Here is a 22,989-nt window from a genome sequence, read left to right as displayed (position 1 = left end):
GTGAAAGTTTATACTTGCCAGGAATCGAGTTGCAATCAAATCCAAAAAAAAGTCAGATACGAATTACAATTAAAAAAAAAGATATATTTCTGTTTTTTGTTTATTGTAAACTTTTACAATGTAGTAGATTACTTCAAAGTGGCCATAATGCATAAAGATTGCTCTCCAGTCCACTTAATCTAAATCTGCAGCCACCAGGCGTTATTCCAGATGCAATTTTGTACATGTATGTGGATAGACACAGTAGCAGTAAATTTAACTGAAATAAAAATACAAAATTTTAATGATATCAAACTACAATTTGCCAGTTTTCTTTCGGATATGGCAAGATAAGAACCAGTCAAGTCAAGAACAAACAAACAGAGTAAATGGAATTGTCAAAACTATGCATTGTTCAACTGTTGTTTAGCTTATGGCGCAGTCAGGATGGTAGCGAAAGACTACCAAGCGGTCGTCTAGTGACTAGAAGTCAGTCACCACCTCAACAATAGATCTATTGTATCTATATTCTATATATTCATAGCCTAAACTTACATCTTCTTCATCGTGTGTCACACGGTCGTATAGCCCAGAGCATCACACAAGCTCTTGCTCTATCGTTGAACTCGGCCAAATCCTGTGCAGAGCACCTTGCTTTTAGGTCAGGGCATTCGAGTAGGTGTTGCATCGTTTGCTCCTGTCCGCATTTGCAACTTGTGCTCCCCCATGGAATACCTCCAGTGTCTCATCAAAGTTTTACCCCTGCCGGCTGCCAATGCCAGTTCTTAAGCGTTTGAGGCATCGCCAATACTTCCACGGTTCACGCTTTCCGGGAGGAAGGTCCTCTACGGGTGAGAGCTCCATATTGGCCAATATCGGTCCGGCTGCCAGTCCCACTTGCCATAGTTGAACCCGCACATTGGCGGCGACATCGTCTTGACCTAGTCCTAGTGGGACAACTGAGGCAAGGAAACTTTTTCTTGACTTCAGACGACTGTGTGCTGGAGTATGGCCATACAGTGGGTGTCTCAAATCTATATCCTGGCAAGATCTTTCTTTTCTGCTGGTCACGCTTCTTCTAATGTTAGTGGGGAAATTCCATACAGAATGTGCAGCGACGTTATGTTGGTTGGTTTGAGACAACCTGTAATCAAACGGCAGATTTGGTTCAATATGGGATCAATTTTTTTGGCATGTGCTGAGCGTTCCCACACTGGGCAATGGGCATTGGGCAAGCATATTCTGCAACCGAATAGCATAGGTAAGGCTAAAGCAGTTGACCGTATTGTATGCTATCAGGGAGGGCACCCCAATCAGAGTTTCCGAGTTTCTGTAAATATTATTTCTAGAAGCCATCTTATAGCCTACAGCAGGCAGGGGCGGATCCAGAGGGGGGCGATTGGGGCGATCGCCCCCCCTAAAACCCAAGAAAGTAGCTTTATTCTTCATTTATATGTATACGATTTGGAAAACAACATATCGAAAGCAATGCTGAATAAGTCTTTCGCCATGTTTAAAGATTAGGTTAGGCTAGGCTATAACAATAACATAGTAGGCCTATAAGGCTATTATTTTGTCGCAGAGTCTAATTACCGAACAAAATTACTAAAATTTAAAAAGTTTCTAAACTTTTTGCCGGCGATAAATCCCTTAGCCTAGACAAGTTGGTTGGACAGAGCAGGTTATTGGCAACTTTGACGGTCAGACGTGGAACTGAAACCATTGAAATTCTACCTTGAAATTGCATCTAGAAACAGCAAAGCTCAATTTTTTTCAATGAGACTTTAACATCTTGACACCTAACATCATTGCTACCACGAAATTGCTCAAGTACCGACCCGATAGCATTGACAAAAGTCATTTGCAATGCCTACAACGGCTTGTTACGTCATGTATATAGTGTGGAATCTGCTCTACGTTCAGAGATCCAACTATGGAAGGAGAAGTAGGAAAATAAAACTGTTCCGGCGACTGCTGCAGTCTTACCGATGACGACTGCTGCAGTCTTACCGAAGAAGCTTTACAACCGTGTGATGAAAATGTGTACACGATCGTAGACTCTCTTCTAAAAACACTATTAACCTTGCCAGTCAGCGTAGCATCAGTCGAAAGAAGCTTTTCATTTCTTCGGTCGTTGAAAACCTGGCTGAGGAACAGCATCGGCGAGGAAAGACTGAATGGATTGGCCTTACGATACCAGCATCGGGACATTTTAATTGACACAGACTCCGTGATAAATCGATTTGCCAACAGTAGAAACCGTAAACTTAACTTAGTGTTGTAGTCAAAGGTACGACACCTGTTAGTATTACCCGTAGGCCTACCGGCAAAGTAGCTTTTTATTTTCGTTTTATTTGTGAAGTCCACAGAAATAGTTGTTTCTGTTATTGTTAGTTTCTTTTTTTGTCTGGTGCAGCGACAGTGCATGACACGTTTTAAGGAGGACTATATCTTTTGGTCGTCATTTAATTATGTTTAACTGCCATTCTATTGCACAAATTGTAGTGTTTCGCTCGTCCAAAATAAAAATTTACAATCTATACTTAGCCTATAGTGGCGATTTTACGGGGGGTGGAGCATAACCCAATGTTTTGACCTGGCTTCCACTTTTGTTGCTCATTATGTTGAATGTATGCATAACCTTTCCTCATTGCTCTTTGTAACAATTCAAAACTTGTCAGAGGAATAAAACCTCGAAGTTATACAGAAAGTCTATAACCTCAATGTTTGCATCAATATTGGGAAGACAAAATTACCTGTTATTATCTTTCCGAGGTCAATTTTTAAATTGCCGTGAAACAATCAAGAGTGAAACCTTCAGTCTCAACTATAAATGCGGCTAGGTTGCTCAGGCTTCAACTTGACATGGCAAGGGCATATCAGCTCTTCTTCCCTCCCTTTGTTAAACAACAGCATTGTTGAAGGTTTTTTAAGTTATAGAATGTCAATTTCTCATTATATTGTGTTCGAAATGCTCTCAACGCATCAAACTCGATCTAAATTTTCTAGGGGAGACCCCCGTCGTTATTTGTGCCTGGCTGATCACTTGCCTGAAAGTCAATGACATCGCCCCCCCTAACGTGAATACCTGGATCCGCCCCTGACAGCAGGTGTGCAGAAGCAGGCATATTACTTCAATGAATAAAAAGGGTGCAGCTGCTGACATTGAGAAACAACTGGTGTTGGTTTGAATCTCCTCAAGCTGAGAAAGCCTAAGATAAATATTCAAACCATGCAGCGACCAAGCCCAATAATCAATATGTAATTGTGTAGGCTACTGCTAAAATACAGCGTTTGCCAAGTAGCAGTAGTCCCGTTTTAATCCGGTAATGTTACCGAAGGTGGCCGGATCCACCTCTAAGTGCAGCAATCGCCTTCACACCCTGCCTCCACAGTCCACATCGATCTGCCCAACGCGTTGCGTCTTCTCTTGTCAAGCCCACCTTTCTGCTTTTCTCCCCAACTTGCCTTTTCATAGCCGTAGGAGAGTAGGCTAAAACATTTTGGGGGGGCGAATAAAATTTTCTCAAAGAACGCTAGATCAACAAAATATGAGTGGGCATTCAAACCGGGTTTTAAGCGGAAAATACGGCTTTGCGCAATTTAAGCTATTGAATACAATCAATCAATCAATCATTTTATTTTTCGTCATTAACGCGTCCGGGACGAAAAAGATACTAACTACAAAAATCGATATAAACCTACCAGCACGTTAACGAACGGGAAAAGGTGGCAAAACCTTGAAAGGTTAAAACGTGCCTGAATGAAAAATTATGTAGTAGGCTATATATCAGTAGTTAGCACGGCCACAAAACCCAAAAAATAAATAGCAAAAAATAAAACAAAAACAGAGAGAAGCACACATGTAGTAACGAATGACAGCCTAATGAAAAGTGTTGTGGATTGAATTTGCCAGTTCCAATATTGATGTGGATGAGCAGTCATAATAATAATAATAATAGGATGGAGAAAGAAAACCGGACATAAAAGAAACCCATCCTCAGGCAAAAGCCCGTTTCAATGTGGCCCAGGAGAGCAGGTGTTGAGCTCTTTCTATGGTTAGACTGCACATCACACAGTAGCCTAAGACGATTGAGGTTTGATATCCAGTAGTATCCAGTAGTAGGCTACATACGTAGCAGTATTTAGGCTACATCATTTTTTTTTTTTTTCAAATAGACAAAAAGCATGAAGATAAACAAACTGAAATATTAAATTGGCCCCCAAACCGCCGTGGAGCTCCGCGGGGTAGCCTACGGGGTGGGGGTGAACACGGCCCTGCTTGTGTTCATGAACCAGTGATTAGATTTACTAATTACTATTAAGGGGTGGTGCCCAGTAAACATTGATTGTTGGGGCAACATTGGCAAGAAGTTGGCCGCAACATTGGCAAGATGCAGACGCCAACATTGGCAAGATGTTTTATGCACCATTTGGATGCATCTGGCCAGCGTTGGCGTCTGCATCTTGCCACCGTTGGCTTCTGCATCTTGCCAACATTAGATTATGCATCTTGCCAACGCTGGCTTCTGCATCTTGCCAACATTGGCTTCTGCATCTTGCCAACGGTGGCAAAATGTTTTATGCACCATTTGGATGCATCTGGCCAGCGTTGGCGTCTGCATCTTGCCAACGCTGGCTTCTGCATCTTGCCAACGTTGGCTTCTGCATCTAGCCAACATTGGCTTCTGCATCTTACCAACGTTGGCAAAATGTTTTATGCACCATTTGGATGCATCTGGCCAGCGTTGGCGTATGTATCTTGCCACCGTTGGCGTTTGCATCTAACCAACGACGACTTCTGCATCTAGCCAACGTTGGCTTCTGTATCTTGCCAACGTTGGCAAAATGTTTTATGCACCATTTTGCTTCATCTTGCCAACGTTGGCATCTGTATCTGGCCAACGTTGGCAAGATGGCTTGTGCACCATTTTGCTTCATCTGGCGCCTAAATTCTGGTTGACTTTTATGCACCATGATGCTGCTTCATCTGATCTATTGACTATTGTGATGCCCGCGCTTTGACCAAGGTTGGCCATGCGAAGCAAGCTGGTGCATAAAACATCTGAACAGCATTGGCATCTACATTTGCCAAACGTTTCTGTACTTAAACCTCGCTCATCACCAAAAGTTTATTGTTGAACCTAGCTAATCCTTGGGCGAAAGAACAGCAGCAACACGAATTTATAAGCAACACTTCTCCCTTTGTGACAAAGCAAAGTAACAGCCGAGCTTCGTATATTTTCACATTTATTAGAAACAAGCCACATCAAATCGTATTGATAGATGGAGATTCATTGCACATCAGCAGCTTTTTCTTGTGTATCTTTATCATTGTGAATTCCTGCGAATGAAACAAAAATATTTAATTCAAGAGGGCTGTTTGGCAACAGTGTAGGAATCATAGGCGTAGCCAGGGGGGCAAAAGGGGCCATGCCCCCCCAAATTTTCAAACTTTGGATTCCGAAGTTGAGCCCTTTGTTGAAAATGCAATAAAGTTTGTAGAAATTTATATCGTTTTCCAAGACATCTGGCTATTAACACCCCCAAGGACTTGTTTTACAGAAAGACAGAAAAACACAAGAAACAGAAATTACAGAAAGACACACAGAAAGACACCAATAAATTTTCCAAATCGTAAATCGCCCAAAATTTACGCGATTTACATTTCTTTGAACTAATTTGTGGAAGCAATTTCAGAATGGCTTACTCTGTTCGGCTTTTGTGTAGTTATTGAGTTTTTGTTTAGCTGTGTTTTTGGTGTTCTCTAATTTAGCCGCAGTTTTTGCCAGTTCGTGTGTAAGAGCTATCTTTAATAAGTTAATAGCTGTTTATCTGCTAATAAATTCCATACAAATATTACCCTAAAAGTGTTTTCAGAAAGCGCTATAATCCATTATTTGAGTGTAATTTTTCAAAAATTGTTCGGGGGAGCATGCCCCCGGACCCCCTTAGAATACGCGTGCCTTCGGCACGCTCTAACCCCGCTACCAGTTTTATTGCTTCAACCCACCAGGATACGCCACTGCACATCAAGTGGCGATGGCTTTAAATCAAACACTTTGTTGTTCTCTTCAATTCATCAAATATTTGGTCCCCCCCAAAACATTTTTCTGGCTACGCCACTGTGTAGGATTTTGATCAGTTGTCGTTCAGGATACTACAAAGTTAATTGACAATCTGCAATATCAATGTAATATCCCTCTCTCCAACGTGCGTGACAAAAAACTTATCATTCGATTCTGCGCCACGCAGAGCAATAATCAAGTTCCAATACATTCTAATTGCGTGTACAGTAGTTATTCAACAACTAAAGCAACACATGCGCTGTTGTCTTTCAAACATATAACAAGCTCACCAAAAGTTAGTTTTTGCCGTTTTCAGCCACCTTGCCTGTCCTTCCAATTTCGAAATCACTCTGAAACTCTTCATCAATTTGCTGCACGGCAGCAGCTTTGTCGTGCGCCATCACCATGTCTAATCATGAAAGTAAAAAAAGAAGTGTTAAATCAGTATATAAATGCCGACATAGCCTACTAACCACCATGTTCGTTGTTCATATCAATGCGAATACACCACTAAAACATTTTCATACATTACTCAATACTCTTCACAATTACATCATACATTAATCAAAAGAACAAAATGGCATAGTTATGACATAATCATTTAGTCGTAGTAAAAACATTTATCCGTACTCACCAAGAACAATCTTTTTCAGATTCTTTTTTAAACAATCAAACGAGTGCTTAGACTTCACGACGTTTTTTTTTTCCTTTCTTTTTTCTCGACATGCTTTGAACTGTGTTGTGTTCGATAATAATAGTTGGTAATAAGTCCACTGATACAATCGCTTGCATTTTTGCCAACAGCTTGACTTAAATTTGCTATCTGAAAAATGTAAATCGAATGTAATGACAGGGGTTTCATCCATCATATTAAAAAGCTTCAGCACTTGTTACAGACATTTTCGACTGTTACAAATGACAGCCAACGTTTAAAGTTTATTTCGGGATTCCAGTCGTCTGTTTTGTTGCGTATGTAGGTCGCAGTGTAGGCTACTGTAGGCTATGTTGTCGAAATGGGCGCAAAATAAAACATGTTATTATTATTATTATTCAGTTGACGGCAATGAAAGCTACATTTGCAAATACTCTACAACCATCACAGACCTATCCACACGACATAAAAATACAAACACATTCAAGCAGTCAGGCAAACACTGCCGGAGCAGCAAAATCAAAGATTGAGCAGAACCCTACACATGTTGTGGGACATCACAAGCTCTGCTACTTTGCTGATATCTTCTTAGCACTCATCTAGAAGCACTGGCACTAAATTTGTCACGAGAATATTTCATATGAAAGTTTTCCATTGGTCATTGAGTTTTATAACTTTCTCTAAATTGTGTAAACGTAGCCTAGTGACAAAAACGACTTTACACAATTATTTCAGGTTCAATGAATAAAAGACATTCACTTACCAGGTTTTCATAAACATTGTCGTAAGTCATTCCTATAGTTTCATTTTGATCATTTCTAAAACTTCTTTCGGCCGTAATAGGCCTATCTCAATTGAATTCGATTTTTTATATTTTCGATGCAAGAAGCGAAAATTCCTCTTAGCGCTGTTCACATAAGCATTGTGCTTTCGGCTCTCCACGTAATTGTGTATTGAGCACAACCGCCATGATTGAACAGTCGAAGTGAATCGAGTGACGTCATAATCCCTTTAGCAAAGGATTACGTCATGGCCTTTGTCTTCCTTCATAAAAAAACCAAGTTCTTCTGCTAAATTGCATCTCCTCACGTTGATATAACACATCGCCGCATTCTAAAGCTTTGTTGCCTATTTCACTTCAACGCGTCATCTTGCCCAGTCAAAGTTTAAGTAGTGACGTCATAATGGAGTTTTCACAACAATTATTGTGCCTGTAGTATTGTTTTATGCACCGCGAGAGGAGAAAAAACGATTCGCCGCATCGTTGAAAGTAAAAGTAGCGATCGTTTTGTGAAATCTCGCTTCAAGAAATTGAGGAGAGATTTCGACGCAACATGACTGCTCCTGAAGCAGGCCTATTGTGCAAGCTTTGCTACATTTAAAGTAAAGACGCCCCTTTGTTGGCGACACGAGAATCTCACCCACGTGGTCAAAATCAGACAGTGAGCGAGACTGCTCGCAGAACAAAATCAACAAGTGATACTGCATCAATCGATTTTATTACATTGATTCAGCGTCTGCAGACAGGTCAGCAGCGCGGCGGCAGTGCAGCCGCAACTCAATGATTACATGATCACCACAATCATGCTGCTGTGTCGAGCGCTACTAAACATCAACAAGTGAATTCGATTAAGCTTACAAGTTGTTTTAAATTTTCTTGAACTGCACGCAAATTTTGAGGTTAGTCCTGAAAAAATGTTTTCAAAAATATTACAAAACATTTTAGTATAGTTAAACTTGAAAATTAAAAAAGCTTTTGTTAAACACAAGAAAAAAATGAAGACCTGGCAACTTGAATTAGCAACCACGTTTTTAAGTTTATCGCTTGTTAGTTACCTTACCAACGTCTGCAGACGTTGAATCAATGTAAAAAGAACGGATTATGCTAGTTGGGTATTGCAGGCGCCAAAGCCTAAACTTTCTGGAAGTGTTCTCTGAATCACAATACATTTATTGCACTAAATTATCTGAAGCAATTGAATATGAACAAACGATTTTTATCATGGCGTTGTTGGTACAAGAATACGGTATGCGAAAGAAACTGTGTTTTTCCACTAAACCACATGAGTCATTTAGTTAAAGAGTCATTTTATTGTTGGCTATTAATATTTTCAAAGAATAAATCCAGTGAAGCTGAAATAAAGTAGCCAACGTTGCAATTGTTTATTTTGTAGAAACGCGTAGGGCGAATGGAAACTTTAAACTGGTTCGGTATCAAGCACGTTATCGCGTTCGCGTTTTGTTGCTCCAGCCTTTTTCTAGACCTCTGCTCCGTTTGGCATAAACAAACTTGGCAAACTGTTGGCTACCCTTCTGACCAACGCTGGTCTTAAATATTCATAGTATACTTGTACGGTATCAAAAAATAATAACAGCATTGATAGCATATTATAAAAATGTAAAATTGTAGCAAAATCATGGTATACATTTGCATAATTTTAAAGAAAACACCGAAATTGTTATGAATTGGCACAACGCTGGCAATGCTTCTGACCGATGTTAGCCAACCACACAACTGTGTTTTGAAGCAATACCACATGAAAAGAGGTTTGTGTTAGTAATTTTAAAGATTAAAACAAATAAACCTGAAATAAAATCTTTGAGACCTTTTTGAACGCATGATAAGAAATAAGTTATTGAAATTGATGGCGTATTGTTGGCAACATGTTGGACATAATTGCCAATCTTGTGCCCTCACATCCAGCATATAGCCGACATTGCAATTGTTTATTTTGTGGAAACGTGTAGGGCAAATGGAAACTTAAACTGTTTCAGTATCAAGCACGGAATCACGTTCGCGTTTCTGTTGCTCCTACCTTTTTCTAGACCTCTGCTCAATTTGGCATAAACAAACTTGGCAAACTGTTGGCTACACTTCTGACCAACGCTGGTCTTAAATATTCATAGTATACTTGTACGGTATCAGAAAATAATAACAGCATTGATAGCCTATTATTATAATGTAAAATTGTAGCAAAATCATGGTATACATTTGCATAATTTTAAAGAAAACACCGAAATTGTTATGAATTGGCACAACGCTGGCAATGCTTCTGACCGATGTTAGCCAACCACACAACTGTGTTTTGAAGCAATACCACATGAAAAGAGGTTTGTGTTAGTAATTTTAAAGATTAAAACAAATAAACCTGAAATAAAATCTTTGAGACCTTTTTGAACGCATGATAAGAAATAAGTTATTGAAATTGATGGCGTATTGTTGGCAACATGTTGGACATAATTGCCAATCTTGTGCCCTCACATCCAGCATATAGCCGACGTTGCAATTGTTTATTTTGTGGAAACGTGTAGGGCTAATGGAAAGTTTAAACTGTTTGGGTATCAAGCACGTTATCGCGTTCGCGTTTTGTTGCTCCAGCCTTTTTCTAGACCTCTGCTCAATTTGGCATAAACAAACTAAAATGAAACTACTTTGTTGGCAAACTGTTGGCTACCCTTCTGACCAACGCTGGTCTTAAATATTCATAGTATACTTGTACGGTATCAGAAAATAATAACAGCATTGATAGCCTATTATTAAAATGTAAAATTGTAGCAAAATGATGGTATACATTTGCATAATTTTGAAGAAAACCCCGAAATTGTTATGAATTGGCACAACGCTGGCAATGCTTCTGACCGATGTCAGCCAATCACACAACTGTGTTTTGAAGCAATACCACATGAAAAGAGGTTTGTGTTAGTATTTTTACAGTTTAAAACAAATAAACCTGAAACAAAATCTTTAAGACCTTTTTGAACGCATAATAAGAAGTATTGAAATTGTTGGCGTAATGTTGGCAATGTTGGCAAAATGTTGGACAAAATTGCCAGCCTTGTGCCAACATACCCAGCATATAGCCGACGCTGGCCCAGCAATCAATGTTTGCTGGGTGGCTGACTATTTTGATACTTACAACTTGTTCACTTTGAAAAATGACTTTATTATTGAAATCTTTCACCGTAATAGGCTATAATATGTATGAAAAGAACACTTTTTTTTAATTTTCAGCTTGGAAAATAAATCAAAAACAAGCCTAGAGATAATTTGACTCTCAGTTAGCAAAACGGTCAGCATACTGCAATGTCGAAACAATGTAAAAACGTGAATTGACATGTGACATCATAAATAGACTTATAATTTAGCTCTCTACACATGATAAGTACTTAGTTATACATCGCGTTGTTGTCAGCCCGGTTAGCTCAGACGGTAGAGCGTTGGACTTTTAATCCAACGGTCAAGGGTTCAAGTCCCTTATCGGGCGTGTTTTTTTTAATGTTACAATTTAATCAAAGTTGTTTCTCGGCAGCCGATTTGTCGCAAGAATTGACAGCGATAGACCATTTACTCTTATTGTTACATTTTTTCTCAATTTTTATAGCTCTGGACTAAGTCCTCCGAACTTTTTGAATTCGCTGCAGCTAACAATCTAACAATGCACAGTTGCACACACACACTCTTTGAAGCTGTTGAGTGAGTGACGCGTCTCAATCTTCAATTTCTTAAGTATTTTGAAAATTTGACCTTTGAGATAGTAAATCCTACTTTAATATTCTCAGTGATCTCTTAAAAAATACAAGCGTGCAGGTAGGCTACTTTGAGTAGACTAAGTAATAAATTAGACGTTGATGGTGTTTCCATTGAGAACTAAACGCTACACAAGCAGTGGCGCCGGCAGAGGGGGGGCAGGCGGGGCAGCTGCCCCCCCCCCAATGTTTTGGGCATCATCTTTTTAATTTTTTATATTATTACATATTGTGATTATTTTTTTAGTATTTGGATCCCAACCTGAAGTCAACTCAAGTTGCAGGGGGGGGGGAGAGGTAAAAGCTTTCTCTTTTCTTTTAAACTTGCTCTTTTTGCTGCTGTTATTATTACGATTTTGTGATTCTATTCACGTACTTCGCCTGCTGCCTCAGGGGCGGATCCAGGTATTAACGTTAGGGGGGGGGGATGCCATTGACATTCAGGCAAGTGAGCAGCCTGGCACAAACTACGACGGGGGGTCTTCCCTAGAACAATTAGATTGAATTTGGTGCGTACTTGAAAAACCCTCAACAATGCTGTTGTTTAACAAAGGGAGGGATGAAGAGCTGATGTGCCCTTGCCATGTCAAGTTGAAGCCTGAACAACCTAGCCGCATTTATAGTTGAGACTGAAGATTTCACTCTTGATTGTTTCAAAGCAATTTAAAAATTGACCACGGAAAGATAATAACGCGTAGCCTAATTCTGTTTTCCCAATGTCACAGCATAATATTGATACAGACATTGAGGTTTTTATAGACTTACTGTATAACTTCGAGGTTTTATTCCTCTGACAAGTTTTGAATTGTTATACTGTAAAGAGCAATGAGGAAAGGTTATGAATACATTCAACATAATGAGCAACAAAAGTGGGGGCCAGGTCAAAACACTGGGTCATGCTCCACTCCCCGTAGAATCGCCACTATAGGCTAGCTTTCGATTGTGAATTTTTATTTTGGACCAGCGAAACACTACAATTTGTACATTAAAACTGTAGAATGGCAGTTAAACATAGTTAAATGACGACCAAAGGATATAGTCTTCCTTGAAACGTGTCATGCAGTGCATGACATGTACGGTCGCTGCACCCACAGTTAATAAATATAAGTTACAGAAGGTATATTTATTAACTATGCTGCACCAGACAAAGAAAGAAACTAACAGAAACAATTATTTCTGTGGACTTCACAAATAAAACGAAAATAAAAAAACTACTTTGCCGGTACGGGTAATACTATCAGGTGTCGTACCTTTGACTACAACACAAAGTCAAGTTTGCGATTTCTACTGTTGGCAAATCGATTTATCACGAAGTCTGTCAATTAAAATGTCCCGATGCTGGTAAGGCCAATCCATTCAGTCTTTCCTCGCCGATGTTGTTCTTCAGCCAGGTTTTCAGCGACCGAAGAGATGAAAAGCTTCTTTCGGCTGATGCTACGCTGACTGGCAAGGTTAATAGTATTTTTAGAAGAGAGTGTACGATAATTGTGTACACATCTTCATCACACTGTTGTAAAGCTTCTTCCGCAGTCATCGGTAAGACTGCAGCAGTCGCCGGAACAGTTATATTTGCCCACTGTTGACCCAAGACAGCGAGGACTGCTTTGAGGCAAAAAAGAAGGCCGGCGCTGTCTTTCTAGATCTCACAGCTGCCTACGATACTGTATGGCATCGCGGCCTAACTTACAAGCTGCTTCGCCTGCTTCCTGACCGACATATGGTCCAAATGATTATGGAACTTGTCAGGAATCGAAGCTTCATCCTCACCACCGGCAATCCACGGCGAAGCAGACTGAGACGCCTAAAAAACGGCGCCCCACAGGGATCGGTCCTGGCTCCACTTTTTTTCAACATCTACACCCACGACCTGCCAACCACGGTCTCCGCAAAATACGCTTATGCGGACGATCTGGCAATTCTCCACTCCACAAAGTCGTGGGAAAATCTAGAAGACACCTTGAGCCAGGACATGCAAACCATCTCAGCTTATCTCCAGAACTGGCGACTGAAACTCAGCGAAACCAAAACTGTGGCGGCAGCTTTCCACCTACACAATCGGGAAGCTGATCGTGAGCTACATGTCCAGAACAACGGAAAACCTCTGTCCTTCTGCCCCGAGCCAAGGTATCTTGGGGTGACACTAGACAGATCGCTCACATACCGCCACTATTTGGTGTCACTGCGCAAGAAACTGACATCCCGCGCTGCACTACTGAAGCGCCTGGCAGGCTCTAGCTGGGGGGCGAGGACTGACACTTTGCGAATAGCAGCCTTAGCCCTTGTCTACTCTTCTGCAGAGTACTGTGCAGCTGTCTGGTGCCGCAGTGCTCACTGCCACAACATCGACACTGCCATAAACAGCGCCCTGCGCAAAGTAACCGGATGCCTGCGTCCCACACCATTGGACAATCTTCCCATTCTCGCTGGCATCCAACCTGCTGAGCTTCGTCGCGAAGAAGCCACTCTGTCCCTCGGTCGACGGGCACTGGAGCCTAACCATCTTCTCCACCACAAGATCTCTGCCTTCCCAAACGGGCACCCCCGCCGACTAAAATCAAGACACCCATTCGTGCCAGCCGCTCGGCTTCTGATCAACGAAGCTGATGAACAAGACATCTTTGCGGCTGCTTGGGCGGACCATAAATGGAATTCTGAATGGAGGTCAAGCACCACCAGACTCCATTCATTCATCCCTGACGCCGACACACGCCCCATCGGCCTGACACTACAGAGACAGGCATGGGTGCGCCTCAACCGTCTCCGTACGGGCGTCGGGGTTTTCCGCTCAACCATGCACCAATGGGGAATGGCTTCTTCCTCCTCCTGTGAATGTGATGCCGAGAAACAGACCGCAGACCACATCATCAATGACTGTACCATCTTCAAGCCACCTAACGGAGTGGAAGGTCTGCGCGTCATGGATGATGAAACTAAAGACTGGCTGCTCTCTAGCAGCCTTCCAGTGTAGTCCGGGAACATCGTGAATCTGGGGTGGTAAAAGGATAGACCCTCGGCCCCAGAAGCTCAGACGACGACGACGACTTCTCCTTCCATTGTTGGATCTCTGAACATAGAGCAGATTCCACTGATTCCACACTATCTATATGACGTAACAAACCGTTGTAGGCATTGCAAATGACTTTTGTCAATGCTATCGGATCGATACTTGAGCAATTTCGTGGTAGCAGTGATGTTAGGTGACAAGATTCTAATCGTACGCATATAAATGAAGAATAAAGTTACTTTCCTTGGTTTTAGGGGGGGCGATCGCCCCAATCGCCCCCCTCTGGATCCGCCCCTGTGCTGCCTGTCACGTAACAATTGTTACCGGCTGTTCAGCAGATTGGCTCTTGCTTGGTTCTTGAGTGGTGGCAGTGCGTACTGCAGTGGGTCATTCAATGTTTCAAGGGAATGTAAAGTTAACTCAACGAAGTCTACTAAAGTAATACAATAACTAACCAGTGGTTTGATGACTATCTCTGGCTGTAGTATTCAGAAGCTAAGGATGCCGCATTTTGCTTTCCCTGTCGAGTTTTCAACAGCTTGGTATGTTATAGTCCTGTTAATATTAGTTAAAGTTTATTCTATTAAACCGCAATTATGCTCCACCGGTGTTAACTGATTTTTTATTCTTAATGTTTCTTCTTCCTATCCATGAAGATTTCATGCGCAATATAATGACGATAAAGTTTAAAACACAAAATGAGCGAACAATTATATTATATACATATTAAGATGCAAAAACTGCAGTATGACGAAATAATGCAACTAAAGTCAACATGTTCCTACGTTTATTAGACGTTAAAATACGTTTCACTTGTAGTAAAATTCTTTTCTCATTCCTTTATTTCTGAGGATATTGCGTTGCTTATTGCCTTTAAATTGGAAGACTTGCGCCCCCGCGAGCAAGATTATGCAGTTTATACATCGATTCAACGCCCTGTAACGTTGAATCGATGTAAAATTAGCAGAGTTAGCTGGCTGGGGTTGGCGTTTTAATTGATTGAAAAATTTTTACTTTCAGTGAAGCTTGTTTTTACGTCTAATAAACGTAGAAACATGTTGACTTTAACTGTATAGTTCCGTCATACTGCATTTTTGGCATCTTAGTAAAATATATGAAAACTGTTCTCTATTGTGGTGTTTTAAACTTATCATTTGATATTGTACATTTTTCGGATGAAATCTTCGTGGATAGGAAGAAGAAATATTAAGAATAAAAAATCATTTAACACCGGCTGAGTATTTATTGCGGTTGAACTACGCCCGGTGGCCGTCACAGTATATTTATTCCATTAACTTTTATTAGCCTCAATTCTCACAATGTCATAGGCTACGCAATACGCATGTGACCGGCTCTACGTTTGATACATCTACTATGTTTTGACATCTGTATTTTCCAAATATGGAAAAACGTTTTCACAACGTTTCAGTACAGTATTTGATAATTTCTCTGTCAACTAACAGACTAGTCAAAATCATGAGGCATATTTAACTAACAGACTGTTGGATAATCAGAAAGTGCATTTGTAAAAAATGGTTTTTCAATCTGGAAAAAAGCTACGCAGAATTTCGCTAGCCATGGCAGTTGCGAGTCCCATACGGAATCAAACTGTGATTTATTTTGAATTCTATTTTTTTCAACAGATCAGACATGTAAAAAATGTGGGACTTTTGGTAGGCTATATTGCAGTAGAGTAGACAATAGCAGTAGAAAACAAGATAAATTAAATAATATATCACTGTCTTGCACCAGTGGCGTAGCCAAGGGAGGGGGTTTGGGGGTTACAACCTTTCAAATTAAATTTGCGAATGTTAATACATTGTTTGCAAGAAAAGCTTTAGCCTATGATGTAATTTCACGTCAAACTGTGCAAGGATGCAAGCCATCTGTAACTGCTGAGATCGCTTGTTCGATCTAGAATAGATTAACGTCTAAACAGCTATTCGTTATACAAAACTTGAATAGCCTATATCAGAAATAAAGTAACTTCTTTGTCTCAAAGCTTTTTGTTTGACACTCATCAAGATGTATGACGTCTATGACGTTACATTTTCTAAACTTTGGGTTGACTTTAAAGCATAAAAGTTAGTGACTTACCGGAATAAGATCGCTTTTTGGATCAACCAAGGAGAAAATTGATAGATAATAAAACTGTAATAATCTCGCAAAAAAAAGCAATCAAACTATGTCTCTAAAACAAACTTTGCCTAATTTTAAACGAAATTGCATTAAAAGAGCGAGTTTTGCCAATACCAAACATTCAAATATCTCAGCCTGGAATTAGCAACAAGAAAACATAGAGACTTTATTTCCGAAAAATGCCGAAGAAAACATGATCTTATCCTTTTGCTATGCCACCGGACAGCACCATTTTACAGGAATATTCATACCCATAATTTTATTGAAAATACTCTCCGAATGCACCAAACTGAAAGTAATTTTTCAAAATTTTCTGAGGGAGGCCCCCCAGACCCCCCGCCGCTAAGTGTCGCTTTCGGCAAACACGCCATCGGGCTTCGCCCGCCGGCCGTCAACACCCCCCCTTTCAACATTCCTGGCTACGCTACTGCCTTGCACTGTCAATATTTTCCCCCCCCCCATTGTTGAAGGTCTGACGGCGCCACTGTACATAAGGATTCTACATTCAGGATGCAACCGAATGATGAAACATATCAAGTAAATAAAATCAGCCAGGTTTGGAAATTTGCATGATTTATTGATGAAGTTTTCACCACCGTAAAGACAGCTTCTTCAGTATTTTATTCAATTGGTGGTTGTTGCAGGCTTGTTCAATGTTCATGCCGTAGCCTACTCGGTAGCCGTTTGATAAAAAGTAAGTTTGCTTGTTATCTCGGAGGTGACGGTTTGCTGCGGGCATTGTTAATAGCTGTCGTTGCGTTTGATCAGATTAACGCACCGTTTTTTTAAAATGCAAAACCATGTAGTCTAAGTTAGCTATTTTTATTAGGTCCGTCACCCGTTGACCGAGCTTGACAGTCATACTTATATCACCTGAACATTGTTGACATTTGGCATCTTCTAATCAAACGGTTAGAAAATGATTCTAATGTTATTTTAACAGGTGTCACGGACATTAGTCATTTCTTTTGTTTAATAATGACTAGTTTGGTATAACTCAAAGAACAATTGACTTACTTTAACAGCCAATTGCAAAATACATGGCTATGATTCACATGAAAACAACAATTCTTCCATAGGCAAAGTCTTGTTTATTTATTTACACGGCTTTATCTGTTTTATCAAAGAAATAGTGAGCAACTTAGCTTTTGTGTTACCCTTATCAAACCATTACGTAATGTGCTATTATTATTGCACAAGCGGCGATCCGGCCGGTGACCATCCAAATGACGTAAAATGCAATCATGCGTAGCGAAGAAAAAAAATGGTCCAGACAGAGTAACCCTGACCGAACTGAGGGAAATTTTGAGACTGATGACTTTCAGGGTTATCAGACAAGCACTTTTTTTGTAAATCCGTGATGTCCTGTTGTTTTCGGAGGCTGAACTCCAATCTAACTCATGCAAAGTACAAAGATGATCTACAATGACTAGGCTTGATCATTTTGTGAGTCAGACCAATGTGTAAGAAGGATTGGTTAAATCATATCTTAGGTCGAAGTTCTTCAATGAATGGTGATAACAAACATTTAGGAGAAATCTACAATAACACAAAGTAGGTTACAATATAGCCTACAAACAGACTGATGCAAAAACGAAAAGTTTCAGAAGCATAATCTTCAACCCACCAACAGAGCGGAAGGTCTTGGACAATGGAACCAAAGACTGGCAGCTCTCTGGTAACCTTAAGCAAAGTCCAAGGAGTGGCAGATTTATGTAGGTCGATCGCCCCCCACCTAAAACACAGAGAAATAACTTTATTTGGGGTGTATTTACAAGGTCGGATTAATGTAGGCTACAAACATACATATTAGCCTATTGTATTTTGTTGAAATCGTGCCCTCCCTCCTAAGGCTGAATCTGCCCTTGAGTCCAAGAAACATCATTAACATGGATCGATAAAAGGAAAGGATAAATTCTCGACCTCTGATGTTCAAACGAATAAGTTTCAGATTTCCACTAAAGAGGTCCGTACTAAATCTCTCAGCGTAAATTAGAAACACGTGTTGCAGGGTAATACCAATAGATAACAAAAGGACAATTTTGGCTTGCGGTATTTATGTGAATTGACTGATCTTGCTTGTATCTGGCTGTTCAAGCAACACTGTTGCTTGTGTCACATTTATTTGGCCAGTTAACATAAGTTAAAGAAAGCTGCAGTCTTACATGACCTTATAAGGGGGCACCATTGCCCCCCCCCCCCCCGCTTACGGCGCCCCTGCCGAACAGGTGTAGACGGTAGTTGGTGGCATTTAATCATTACGGCAGTAATTCATCACTGATATTTAATCATGAGAGTATTAGACAGTTAATCACGTAACAGTTTTGGCATAATGCTACTACTCACCTTGAAGCTTTCATTCACCTAAACTTCAAACGTCTACTTGGGTTCCCTTTGTCACTTCAAAGAAAAATAAATGGACTTCATGATCCCATGTGGAAAACTATTCAAATCAAAATTACTTTGTTTTCACGCAAATTTTTGTTTAGGTTTCGTTGGAATCTCGAAACGAAAGGCACATCAAAAGGTTTGTCTATTCATCAAGATGATCAAGCTAACGAGCGATCTCTTACTCGAAGCAAAATTAGTTTAGTTTCAAAATCAATTTCTGCTGAACACTCACTAATTTATTTCAATTTTTTTTAAATAACGATCAATTACGCAAAATCAGCTCCCATTGCTTCAATACAAAAGTGGTGCGATTATGGTTAAAGCAAAAGCTCAATAAACGACGGAAATGGCAATATTGCCCTAAGAACCAACGGAGACACAGAATGTGCTGGTCAACGGATACTACTTTGTAGCCTACTTCACATTAAAGTCCGAAAATTCCATTAAACATAGTTCAAGTAGTTTCTATGCACTGACACAGCAAGACGTCAAGTCGTAAAATAACAATTAATTGTTTAGGTTACCTTGCCCCTCATTTGTAAATGTACACAATTCAACAGAAAAATAGCTTCCATTTTGAAAGAAGAGGAATACTTAACAACTAATTCTGTTCATTTCATTGTACAGAAGCAAATGAGTTATCCTATAAGAAGAGATATAAACCCATAGCAACAATCTTAAACAATCCAATAGTTTATGTAAAAGCAAAAAATGGACTTTGCCAATGAACCATGAAGACCAAACTAATTAAACCGGATTTCAGCTCTAATCATTTCTCCAGAGCACGGGTCAATACCTATGACGTAACAAGTTTGAAAGCAGCTGCAACGAGGTTTCTCTTTTGTTCTTCATAACTGCGGTTTTCTGGTGGTACCTAACGTTTTGAAATTGTGTAAGATACGTAAACAAAATCCACGATAGTGTTATAAAATATGATTTGATAGACCATGACGTTGTAAGTGCAGCCAACCGTATGAACTACTCCAAACGAAGTAGCCTACATTGTGGAGTTGTATGCGCTAGTATATGTTGATCGATACGTCATAAAGAAATGTGAAACTTTTTTTCCGTAAGACCAAATGTTTTGTGTTGCAACGAAAAATTTTTTTTTCCATTCAGAGAACGAGAAAAAATAGTTCTCTGCCTTTGATGCCGAAACAAACTAGCCCAACAAACTAAATCATTCCGGATTTGTAGTTATTTTTGCGAAAAACGTAGCCTACATCAGCATACATTGTTGCAGTTGCAGACGTTGAATCAATGTAAAAATAACCAATTTTGCTTACTGGGTTGCAGCTATGAATTCATGATGAGCAGGCTTGCTCGAAGCAGGGATACGGAGGGAAACACGACTTTGTCGAAATACTGTCTTTTGTTACGATGCCAAATTGTTTGTCTTTGTATTGTCTTATTTGTAAAAATGTTATTTTGCTTGGTTGTGAATTCCCCACAAATTGGTTTGATAATTTTTCAGTGATCGAGGTTACGGGTAGTTAACACAAAAATATTTTGACGTACATTTCCATTTTTAAAAGAACCTTTTGATTGAAGATCAGAACATAGGTTTCCAACTGCTCTAATATGCAGGCGACTTCAAGTAAAGACAGTTTAAGTTTGAAGTGCAACAACATAGCGGCTATGACGACTACAAAAACTAATTAAACAGAAAATCTATTTTCGTATCCACTGTAAAGTGTAACTTACATTAATGATCAAGTATATCAAAACATTTCGTCAAAATGCATGCAATGATTCACAGCCAAGAACCACTTTTCAGAAATAGATTTGAGGCGATTACTGATTAAACTTAGCCTGGTTGAAGAAATCTTCAAAATTGCACGTGTTTTTTTGATCTAGCCGATTTTTACGTAGAAAATATCAGCTCCTCTTCATTTTTTTTGTTTGGGTGATGGCTGCAACATTGAAGCAGCACAGATGGACTTGCTTAAATTACGTGTTGACAAAATAAAGTGAGCGCCGTTAAAAAGATAAACATTGTCAAGCACATCAAAACACAGCTCACTCCTTATTCAACGTGACATGTTGCTTTTTTAGACCAGCTCGTCTGCAAGTTGTAAGCGGCGAGTTGTAAGCCAAGGTTGCTTTCAACAATAACGATTCTTGCCTTGTAGGACCAATATAGTCACAAACAGGGGTGTATCCAGGGGAGCAAAGAGGGGAAATTGCCCTTTCTCCAAAATATTTTAAATAAAATTTTCACACTCTTTGACAGCATCGTTTGACAAAGTTTTATTATTGATTTAGGCTGAAATTAATCTCAAAATGCGCAATTTTTAGCGTTTTTTTTTTCAACTTTCTGAGTGAGGCCCCCAGACCCTCCCTGTGGGTGCTTCGCCTTCGATTACTCGTCGTCGGACTCACATATACCGGCAAAAATACTTATTTGCCCTTCTCACAAAAAAATTGTGCTCTCTACGCCTGTGTTAAAAAGCGTATGAAAAGCTTTGCGGACTGGTTTGGAAAACTTATGCATTCTTCAAAACCACGAAAATTAAATGAAAAATTAGCATAGTTGCCTTTGACCAGACACTTTGTCACACTCTCATTGCAAAACAAGTTTAAGACAAACAAAAGATAACATGTTAATTTTTGCATGGTGTAATTTGCACCCACGTCACGTCAATAGAAAACCAAGCAGAATGGCCAATTTATATTAATTTGATTTTGATACACCCTACACCTTCAGTTTAAATGACAAGCGCATTACCCTCCAATAAACTCATTTCCTATAATTATATTGAAGAATAAGCAAGTAAAAATAGTAACATTTTAAAGCAGACATATTTGTGATTTCATGCTGCATCGTTTCACCAGTTACATAACAACAAAATATTGAGGGGTTAAACCGTTAGTTAAACGGCGCTTTGAAATGCATATCTTTGGCATAGCCTACTCAACTCAAACCAGTTTATGACAATGGCAACTCTTTGCTCCGAGTTGATTTGTGTTACGCTTCAGGTCACAGGGGACAGTCAGCTCTTCAAAAACTGCTGTTGATTGATAGTTGAAGAGGTTTATTGAATGATTGCCTGACTAAATTGACAAGGACAGTTCGTGACCTCAGCCTCCTCAAGAAGCAAGCTCATTTTCTGATTAAGATATTAATCAAAAAGGTAATTTCGCAGCCCAGCAGAACTCGACGCTTTTGTTGAAGCGTGCGGTTAGAGAAGCAAGCCACAAATTCCTGCACAAAACAACATCAAAAATACGGCTGCTTATTTAATTAAATTATTACCTTAGCGACTTTCACTGATACACATGGGAGCATTCTTTTTTAGTTTTGACATTTTCTGACGTAAAATTCATATGTCAAAAACGCACATTGACAGTTTACATGAAGAAGCTTGTTTTTTTGCTTAATTAACCATGTAACATTTCATGATTGATTAAGTATTAAGTTCAGATATTGACAAGCAAGAAAAGAATAAAACACCCTGCTACATCAGACAGAACGTCTGCTTATGAGCACGTATCTGGAGTGATTAGAGTGATTTTGCTTTACAAATTTACATTTAAAAAAAAGCTTGAACAACATAAGTTTGTCATCAGTAGGCTAATCACTCAATGGGATACAAATTTTAAAGATACAAGTTGGTTTGATCTTATTTCCAATGAAACGATGACTTATTGTGCAGCATCTGCAGGGCAAGACTAATAACTGTATGTAATCGTAAACTAATCTTGCGCCGTAATTGCCAATGTGTCATTGCGTAAAATAAACTACAGTGTTGTCGAAATACGGTTGTTCAATGACGAATTAAACCACATTGATATCAACTTCCGCTGTAAATAAACACCAGTTCAAAGTCAAAGATAATTTTGATCAACAGCAATCTTCCTTTTCATAATATTAATAAGGATTATCGACACCGTAAGAAAAACCACAATTTGACTAACTTCGCTTAGTGAAGACATAGATTTTGCGAATCTGTGCTGTTGGTTTTAAGACTGATTTTACCTGTAGGCTTAAGTTTTGTTTTTACACTGGATTGACTGGAATAAAATGTAACGATAAATTAGATGTATATAGTTATACAATATCTTGATGATAGACAAATTGTGAGTACATCTGTGAGGTAGTTATGAAAATAAACATCATAAAAAAATGTTGTAACAACTTTCAAGTGTGATCATTTTGCGTTAAGGTTATTTCATAGTCATGGATGAAAGATTTATTTTACCCTAAATCCGGCGATAACAGAAAGTAT

At 39.5% G+C, this 22,989-nt stretch overlaps 1 long non-coding RNA gene and 1 other non-coding gene across 2 annotated transcripts; one reads left to right on the top strand and one right to left on the bottom strand.

The window, feature by feature from the left end:
• Positions 1–5,206: 5,206 nt before the first annotated feature.
• On the bottom strand, positions 5,207–6,862 carry LOC145767591 (uncharacterized). The gene is made up of 3 exons (XR_014288816.1): positions 6,682–6,862; positions 6,338–6,456; positions 5,207–5,323 (listed from the first exon to the last, which is right to left on the bottom strand). It is a non-coding gene; the product is annotated as an uncharacterized LOC145767591 (long non-coding RNA).
• A 4,029-nt stretch (positions 6,863–10,891) lies between these two features.
• On the top strand, positions 10,892–10,964 carry Trnak-uuu (transfer RNA lysine (anticodon UUU)). The gene has a single exon. It is a non-coding gene; the product is annotated as a tRNA-Lys (tRNA).
• The last annotated feature ends 12,025 nt before the right edge of the window (positions 10,965–22,989 follow it).

Source organism: Aplidium turbinatum, chromosome 3, assembly GCF_918807975.1.
Source record: "Aplidium turbinatum chromosome 3, kaAplTurb1.1, whole genome shotgun sequence".
Classification (NCBI taxonomy): domain Eukaryota; kingdom Metazoa; phylum Chordata; class Ascidiacea; order Aplousobranchia; family Polyclinidae; genus Aplidium; species Aplidium turbinatum.
The sequence above is the reverse complement of the archived record's forward strand: the minus strand, read 5'-3'. Positions and strand labels throughout refer to the sequence as shown.